Below are 10,150 nucleotides of genomic sequence, written 5' to 3' on the forward strand. Positions count from 1 at the left end.
CGAGGCATTGCCTTATACTTTTTATACATGAATTCATTATTGAAACTCCGTACGAAAAAAGTCATGAACTCATGAAAATTATGAGATATGAGCTGATTAGAGAGTAGTCAAGTGTTCGCATAACGACAGCACTTGAAAGTTTAATGAAAAAATTAAAACAAATCACGAAAACATTCATTATGTCATCAGAAACGCGAGATGAAAATATTATCGTACTTTGCATCATTCCATTTCAAAGTAGGCATATTAAATATGTTATTGCTGATGTGAAACGTGGGCTGGAAAAATATTATGATCATCTATCTATCTATATGTGTAACAATACTTTCTAAATGTTGTTTTTTGTTAGAGAATTTGGCTCCTCAAGTGTCTCTGTTTATAATAAGCTTTCTACCACTTTCCAATACGTTTAACAATTCAATTATGTCAATTGTGGTATCAGTTTTATCTCATGACTTTTACAGCATAAAAATATTCTTGTGGATATATCACCAGCCCATCAAATAAACGACCAATACGAGTGTAATTTGTCATTTAACCAATTGTATCCAGTATCCATCATTTAATGCCGAATTAATACTAACATTTTGACTTCTGGAGAAATAAAAAGGATTAGTTTACGCTCGTTTGGTTTAATTTGTTTGTGCTAACTTTTGTTTCTATTGTTTAGTTGGTTAAAACAGACTTCCGTAATTAAACACCGGCGCCTTATGTACAAAAGTTTACAAATAACCGGGAAATTGAAGACAAATACTAAACTAATTGTATCTATTTCATACAAAAGAAGTTGAAGTGTGCGGTTCAGAATCAGGACGGATATTCGGCCACAAGTCAAAAAACTTCGGATTTTGTGTCATTACTGTTAAAAATCTGATATGAAATTTACTCACAAGTAACTGTAATTCTATCAAAGAATAGGTGAGAAAATGCAACCAGTAGATCATTGATTTATGTACAGAATACCCAAGAATCTGGCATCACAAAATATTAACACACATATCAAGTTTACCTCTCAATAAAATGTACGTTTCTAACTATAATCTACGTATCTAACCGTGTACACTATCGTGCCATGATGTTTGACACAACATTTATTTTATATGCACGGATCTAGTTTCTAGTCATTTTCTGTGTGTACGTTACGGTCAAGTTGCAAAGAAAAGGCTTCGAGTAGCTGTTGTGCGTCTGTAAACAGACATTTATCCCCGTTTCTTACCCCTAACACAAGCTCAGGGCGTGCGTGGGAAATGCTCAAGAGAACATAACCCGACTAGAAGGAGTTACAATTGTCTTAATGGAAGGTTTCCCGACTTTGTGGCGACCATGAGATCTGCTTTATCCCCACACAGAGTAATTGATATTCTGAAAAACTACTGGGTACAAAGCTTGAATTTAAAACATAAAAAAAATTTAGACTTTATATTTAAAAAAATTCAATCTTCGAAAATAAGAGAAGATAAATTTATGTTTCTAGTTTAGAATAAATTTTTGTATTTTTATGTCCGTGTCAAAATATACATACGAATAAAATAAACCATTACATAAAATTTGTTGATTTTTTTTTCATATCAATAATTATAATCTGTAATTTCAACTTTTTCTTCTATTATCATAAAACAATGTTTTGATGTGAGCGATAGTCAAGCAGTCACGTTCTTATTGCAAAGTTGAAAGAAATAGCTGAAAAGTTCCGACAGTTTGATTTCCAAGAAAATGTTCTGGCCTCTATTAAACTTTGTTGTATGGCTTAGAAACTTATATGATTCGTCAAAAAATTCCATAAAAATTTAACATGAATATCGTTTGAAAATTCTATGAAACGTTTGTTTTTACCACCGAGTCACGAATTTCAACCGTATCATCACCAGCTGCATGTTACAGATGATTGAGTCATTCTTGTGCGTTTTTGCATGTCTACAATTTACTAGTAATTACAATGGTGTGGTATTAAGCTTATAATTGCAACAAAGATAATTATACACTCAATTCTGTTGAGAAATAAACGATTTTGTGATCGATTTTCAACCAAATGTATTTATTTACTTAATTAGATTTGTTTAGGTTCATTTAAACAGTACACCCATCTATCAAACTCGAAAAATTTGGGTGTCTTTAGTTAGTTAAATTCTTTTCATAACTAACCGGAATTTTTGATCATTTTTTTTTAAATTAAATTAATACAATACTGTTTTTGTATGTTTTATCACTTTTAACTCTGAATTTCTTTATATACATTAACAAAAGGAATTAAAATTTGAAATTTTTTTTATTTTGATCTTGCCATTTTTCTTCATATTTATTAAAAATAGAGCTGAAAATACACATGAATAATGTCTGAAATATTGTTTGAATTTTAATATAAATTGAGCACGAGAATAACTATAGATTTCAGATCGATTAAGCCCCGTTGTCCAGATTGAAAAGTAATGCAATACTTGTATGCGAATACTTGCCAATTTTTTAAATAATTAAAAATGCATCAAAGCAACTAACACCTGGTATCTTCTAATTGAAAGTAGTATTGGTTCTTCGATAAACGCAAATTAAAAATCAATCTTAAATAGAAGGAGAAACGATCAGAACTTCCTTGTTTATTAGGCGGAAGAAATGAGGTAATATTGATCATAATGATGTCATAAATCTATAATTTTAACAACTATAGGAAACACAATTTGCAGTCCGTAAAAGGTTATTCCTTTTTTAATTTGTTACATTAATTATAGCCTTAAGTGTTTGTAAAGGTTATGACGACGTTGGATAGAATATGTGGTTGTATTTGACATTTTTAATTAGGTATTTTTTTTTTATAGTTTACGTGATAGGTTAGTTGCTATTTATAATGCATGGTTCGTCTTCAACAATTAACTTCATCGCACCCGATGAGAACTTCTTCCAATATGTAGTTTAAGAAGTACACTGTATTAATATAAATCTTTGAAACTCAAAAGTTGAGCATGCTAGCCTGTATTAACTTCGAAGCTTTGCTTAGTGGAGAATCAGTAAAGGTATATCAACTCATCCACGATCTAACAAATTGTGTATACGTTAAAAAAAAAAAACAGAAATAACCAGGTATATAAAAATCTAATCACTATCAAAGGCTAATACGTAGCCTTGGTATATAGTTCCGAGCGATTACCTGATAACTTTTATACAAAAGTTATCCTTTCGTATGTAATGAAGGCAAGGCGTCACTTGTATATTTATCATCAGACCATATTTCGAAAATCAGTTAGGATTTCAATGCACGTAGGTATCAATACTTAATTGTATATAGGGTGTGTGGACTGCTTTAGAATAGTCAAATAGCCGTTTTGAAAGTTACTGAACGAAATTATATTTTATTCCACCATTTGAATTTATGGTACCTTTATGAACTTTTGCGTCACGATTCATGTGAAATTCGACATAGCATTTGTATATATTTGAAGAGCCTTGAGTCATATTATAAAATATATGAGAAAATCTTCGAAATTATATTAAAAGTTCAAGAAATTAAATATGATTATTCATTTCTACTAAAATGGCATTTTATCATTGCCAAAATAGGATTACATATTAAATCCCTTTCATCTGACACCATAGTAAGGTTTTAGGCTTACGGATTACGTTGTTTCTGTCGGCTATCTATATATGAACTGAATCTTCATATGAATTTGATAGCATTGATGTTCCGACATCAGACAAAAAATTGACTGGCTATGTTTGAACTTAACTGTTGAATTTTCTACTGCAGATATCGATAAATTAGGATAGGTACTTATTAGGCGGAAAAAAGATCACAATAGAAAAAACCGATTTCTTGCCTGTGTTATTTCTATCTAGTAATCCACGATGATATTTTTCTTTTATCTGGAATTTTAAATGGCGATTATCGAATTTGTAAGTCGGCATCACAAGGTGGGACATATTGAGTTCAAATTCAAATACTCATCATCTTAAAATACAATAACTAAAGTAGTGATGTTGGGGCCCTGGTCGGTAATGTTACTACTTCTGACTTATAATACAAATAGACAATTTGTGTTATTCTAAGATTTGATTTAGCTCATAAAATCTGAATATATATTAACTTTTATTATGTCAATCCGACTTCTTTCTTTTGCCTATAAATGAAAATTGGCTAAATTCGAAATTCCCTGCCTTCTCAGTTCCGCAAAATTGTATCGTATACTACCTGCAGTAAAGATGAAAAAAAATACAATCTTCTCTGGGCTTCTGATAACGATCGAGATGGACATAAGTTAGAGAAAACAAAACATACAACACAAAGTCCGTATTAAATTTCCCGTGGGAGATATACCATAACAGACTAACAGGCGCTGGAGTTATCCTTTCTTCCGTTGAAAGTTTTTTGAAAAAAACATTTTTATTTTATGTTTAAATTTTGGGCCATTCATAAAATTGATTGTTTCAATTGATTTCATTCATTTTTGACACTCTGCGTAATTTTAGTAGAAAATCTTGCACGATTTATAGCATGTTCACAATGCATCTCAGAATAAGATTACCAAAGAACTTACGCATTTGTAAAAGCTTACTAGGAGCTAATTTAATCTCAAACCGACTAATGATACTTCAACGTACGGTACAATTATTGCGCGATAAAGTATGAACAATACCTAACTATAGAGTTCTGCATATACATTCTAGTGTTTTGCGATAACGGTATTTTTTAACAATCTATGCGTCCTGCAAGTAATGGTAATTGCATTATTCAATAGCTTTCCTCAATTTACTACCAATGAAAGTATTGGGTCTGCGATCGATCGTAGTAGTAAACAGTTGGATAAAAATGGACGAGTTTGATTAAATAATTCGTTGAATGGCTAAAATTAACTATTTTCACTGTGATTGTAACAACATTGGACCCAAATAATAAGTCTCATTGCAGATCACAATGAAAAGAAATTCTGTCTTTATACATTATCAAGAACAAGCCACATCAACGATCATCATTGGTTCAAAAATGTCTTCTAGTAACATAAATACATTAGTGAATGTTCAACTCAAAACAAATTAGTTTAGGAAAAGTTTTTTTGTAATCTAATAAACTGTGTCGATTTATATTTTTCTGTTCATAAAGGCCAGTGAATTATCTAGAAACAACACGATTTTCTCGCGTTCAACAAATCTATATTTTAATATTATAATCCATTGTAATGCTCCGCTAATACCGTTGCCTTCCCACAGGTATTAGTGAATTTATACAATTCCAGGTAGAAAACTGTGTATATTGTAGGCTGATAAAACACAACAGACATTATACCAAATGATTCATCTGGTTTTTAGACCATTTTCGGTCCATCTTTCAAAATAAAAAGATAAAGTTAGGACCAAATATGGCGGATGCAAAGGTGATGCGTGGATGAAATCAGATTTATGTTGAACAAAGTTGATCAATTTCTTTAAAATGACAAAGTTCTTATTCAGATTCACTGACTGACTAATGCCCACGTCTGTACGCATCCATCAAATGGCGTCGATCTAAAAATCACAATGAAAGCTTCCCAGACGTCTTGGGTGGTTACGCGCAAACAGCACCAAGCGTTCCGAAGTTGTTACGTTTAGCATGTGGTAGTCAAAACCCCCTACCCTGCAATATATACAAAGTAGGTTACGTGGTCCTATGACTTAATTATTGACCTAATTAAAGCAATGAAAATAAATAAGTCCGGAGTCATGAAATTAGACTCATTTAACTCGATTGACCGACATGAGATACTGGTATATATGAAAAAAAAATTCAGGTCATTGTGTTCTCGTCAGCACTGTAATATCAGAGACCTTTCTCTAAATGGATTCGAATATTTCTTCCAAATCGAGTCAAGTGTGCGATTCTATCTTAAAATGAGTTTTATTGGTCATTTCATCAGAAAAATAAATAGGATATACGTTTTCAGAGAAGAACATCAACATTCAGGTAATAAATAACCGAAAATACAAGTTTTTGATACCGAAATCGAAAACAGCACTGTACAAGTTACATTACTTACAAACTTCCTCACGGTCTTGCGTAATTACGATCGATTTGAAGAAATAACTACGATCACTTCATTCAAAAGCTACACATAAAATAGTTTCGCTTTTGACTATTCGAAATAATCGGCCATCGAATTTGAATTCGAACAATCACACAGTTATTATTTCATGAAGATAGTACGCATTTAAAAAGAACAGTTTTTAACTAAACTAATTTGAACGCAATTGAACTCGAACAAATATTGAATACACCATCAATTGTGATGTCAAATCCTCATTCGTGTTCATGGCTTATATGACACAATGAAGCTCCAGCAATAAGTATCAAATGCAAATTGAACCGGCAACGTTAAGTAGAGGTAGAGTAGTTAGACCGATCATCAAATCTCTTTGAAAGAAATTCCGTCGTTCACAAAAATAGCAAGTGAAACTTAAAAGATAAGACCTTTCTACATTTTATTTAATTAATGTAATATAAAACCTTATAGCCCACATCACATATATTTTTATATATGTACGAATATACGCCGTAATTATTTCTTCGTAACAATTCGCCTATATTTATTAGTCCTAAGCAGGTATTCTTGTAGTGTGATTTTTTCCTTTGTTGGTGGATTTATGGACAAAATGGCGGCAACTCGAAACTAGAAGAATTCAAAGAAAAGTCTATGGTTTTCAAATGAAAATTGTTAATTATGTCTCAATCTAATATGGAATTTTTTGAAAGTTTATTTTTATCCAACAATTTCGAAAGCACGTAAAGTATTTAATAAATTAATTGAAAATCCTGAGCGTAATGAACTAAAAAATAGTTTACTTTCATAATGCTTTTCCTAATTTGGTGAACAACGACTCGAAGAAAAAGTTTAATAAATCACAAATAATTTTTCACCCGAACGTGCTCAGGGTCAAAAATTATTTGTGATTTATTAAATTTTTTTTCCAAATCGTTGTTATATTGCTCATTTCATTTGCATAAAAATTCCAAGTGGTATCACACGACCGATGTCAAAATTTCAATTGATTGTTTACAACGATCGAATTAAGTTAGTGAGATTAGTCAAGTACGCATGTCCAAGCACTCTGTCCTTTTGCCCTGGTTTTGACGACTTCTTAAGCCTCGCTAAGTGTAGACCTCTTGGGCCTCAGTCAGCGCGCTCTAAATCAAAAATAAGATGTAGATATTATGCTCAATAGCTCTTGAGGGTGTAGGGATTTGAGAACAAACATATTCAAGTGATTTTGAAAGTGATAGTATAAAGTGCATTTCCGTATTGAAAGTAACATCATAAGTGATGGCCATAACATTAGACTGATTTGGTAATAAATAGTCATTGTTATAGTCAAGTTTTATTTTTTCCATCCCGTAAAAAATAGCATACGAAACTGAGAAAAACAAAAGGTGAACGCACATTTTTATTGGATAAGAAAAGCCGCGGAGAACCAATACTGGTTATTGAGCAACACAAATGTGAAATATGGTATTCCACCATGTTTTTAGTTACTTTTTCAATTCGGAAATACTATATGAAAAAATGCTGAAAGCATATAGTGAACTCCTTAATTACGAAGATAACGAACCAAATTTTCAAGCTAATTCAAAATCGAACCATCTTTCATTTCATATCGTTTGTATTGTTTTACAGTCTCCTTTCTTCTGTGACAAACATATTTTACTATCATACATGGAAATTCAGCGTGTAGAGAAATGAAAACAGTACGCCCAATTAACTTCTTACTCCAATCGATATCGTTCTTCCGTAACAACTAAAATCAAAACAATACATAAATAAAATTCCCCGAAAATTTCGGAACATAGTCATTACCAATGAAATTTAGTGTTTGTGACTTTCATTAAATGCAAGGAGTGTGTTGAACAGATTTTTGCATTATTCTCTCCGACGCAGGCTTGATATATAATATATAGTTAATATTCATTTTTTTATTAGATGTTATCCATTTTCACTTTATGCATGAAATGAGACAAGCAGTCGCGTATGCTTAGAGGTATTATATTCTTGCAGTAGCGTAAATCAGGGGTGTGCAAACTGTGGCCCGCGGGCCAATTTCGGCCCGTAATGAAGAATTAGGCGGCCCGGGGAGAAATGACAATTTTGGATGGTGTGCCCGCGTCTTAATCTGGTACGTGCGAGCAATTCCAATCGTTTTGCGTCGCAAAGCCTATACCAATACCTGAGTACCAATGTCATATTAGCAAAACTAGCTAGCAAAATTCTGTTACAAAATACACAATGTTATAAAAACTTGTTTCTCACTGAAGTCGGTGTGTAGGTGTCACCATTTCGGCAAGGACCTCTAATAATGTCGTAAGTTCACTAACAAAAATGAACATTTACTGTGCCTGCAAGTGCAACTACTAGAAGTCTAGCTTTCATAAAGGTGCGGTCCGTGGCGTCAACCAGTTACTTGTATTTGGCCCTCCAGTGAAAAAGTTTTCACACCACTGGCGTAAATGATAAATTCATTTATTTTTGCTTCAGTATAGGATTAGCCAAGGAACAAATTTATTTTTTTAAGAAGGGAGGGACTATATTGTGAAATGATATCTTCTCAGAGTATCATTACTAAATCGTGTTAGAGGAAAACTAGCCAACTTTGGCTAGCCAACGAATATTAGCCATTCATTTATTTATCCCACATGGCTAAACAAATTTTGGCTTGTGATAGACAAAGGGCAGTTGAAGTAACAAAATAAGCAAAACGCTGTAGTATCCTGTTTTGCCTGACAATTTTAAGGGCTAAGTGATGAAAACTTTATTTATTGTATATATAGCAACAAATATATCTATCATGGATCGGCTTAAAATTGCGTAATAGTATCAAAAACAATTGACTTTTTTGCTTATATTATTTATACAAGCGATTACTGTCAGTCACGCAAATCGCAATTCCGTCTCATCCAATTAACTGCTGACGGCAGGCGCCAGGTTTTCGACCGGTCACTCAGTTTGTCAACGTTCTTTTGAACTTTCCCACGTAGAAGAGTAATCAGTGATTACGGGGATGAAAAAGATGATTTATATTTTCTGCGTGAATTGTTATTTTTAAACAAAACTATCTCTAGGTTCATACCGTTGAACAAGTTTGAAGCTCTCGATTTGAGGGCGTTTTTGTACATGATGATACTCCAAATCATAATTTTATAAGCTTTTTTTGTTATCACAGAAGCAATTTGCCCGATCAGCAATATTGACAAGCATATTAAACAATACTGCGAAACACCGAGATATCAATCCGTGTTTAAATTATCGCGTATTGGACGGGGCAAGTTCTCATTTAGCAACGCAATTTAGTCACAAGCTGGACGAAAGGCATGTAGAATGACATACTTTGGCAAAGTAAGGGAGATGTCCAGAATGACACACCAGTCGAGTGCCGAGAAAAACGATAAAACTTCCAAGAGGTGCGTGTCGAGCGAGTTGAATGGCCTCTTTAGGGACATCTAGTGGCTCCATTGAAGATCAAAAGATTTATTCATCAAAATCAAACTTAATTATCGAATAATCACGAATCACACGGCATAGTATAACAAGTGAACACAACTTAAATAAATTTTATTAGGATTGTGATTTTTTTCCATTGAACTAGAAATAGCCTAATTGTTGTATATATGTAATATCACCAGACTGGAAATTAAAACTATATATACTACGGTATATTATTTTAAAGCTCATGTTAAGATTCACCCCATCACCATCGCAGGATTTGTGGCAAAATCGTTATTGGAATTTTCTAGTAAATCAAATTTAAGAGGCCCATGATAATACAGAAATGCGAGCACGTAAAGATTGCCTTGAAAATATGATTTTGTGTCGAACCAACATTAAAAATCTATTCAAAATTTACCAGATATATATTATAAGTTAACTTGAATTGCCAATAATTACCAATTTTTAACAGCTGTTGGAAAACACGAGTTGTAGATTGTAAGAATATGAATTCCCGGTAATTTTCTGATTTTTGTGATTTGCCCGTCTTGTAATTAATACCTATCATTCTTTTGTTAGCTACGAGTAAAGTTTACTTAGGAAACGTGTCAGAAGACAATAAGACGATGTCGACAAGGTGACGCCTCCACTTAGTTTAGCAAATAAATTGTTTTACAGATCAGTTTCACCGTGAAGTCAATTTCGTTCAATTTTTTTCC

This window comes from Styela clava, chromosome 2 (assembly GCF_964204865.1).
Source record: "Styela clava chromosome 2, kaStyClav1.hap1.2, whole genome shotgun sequence".
Classification (NCBI taxonomy): domain Eukaryota; kingdom Metazoa; phylum Chordata; class Ascidiacea; order Stolidobranchia; family Styelidae; genus Styela; species Styela clava.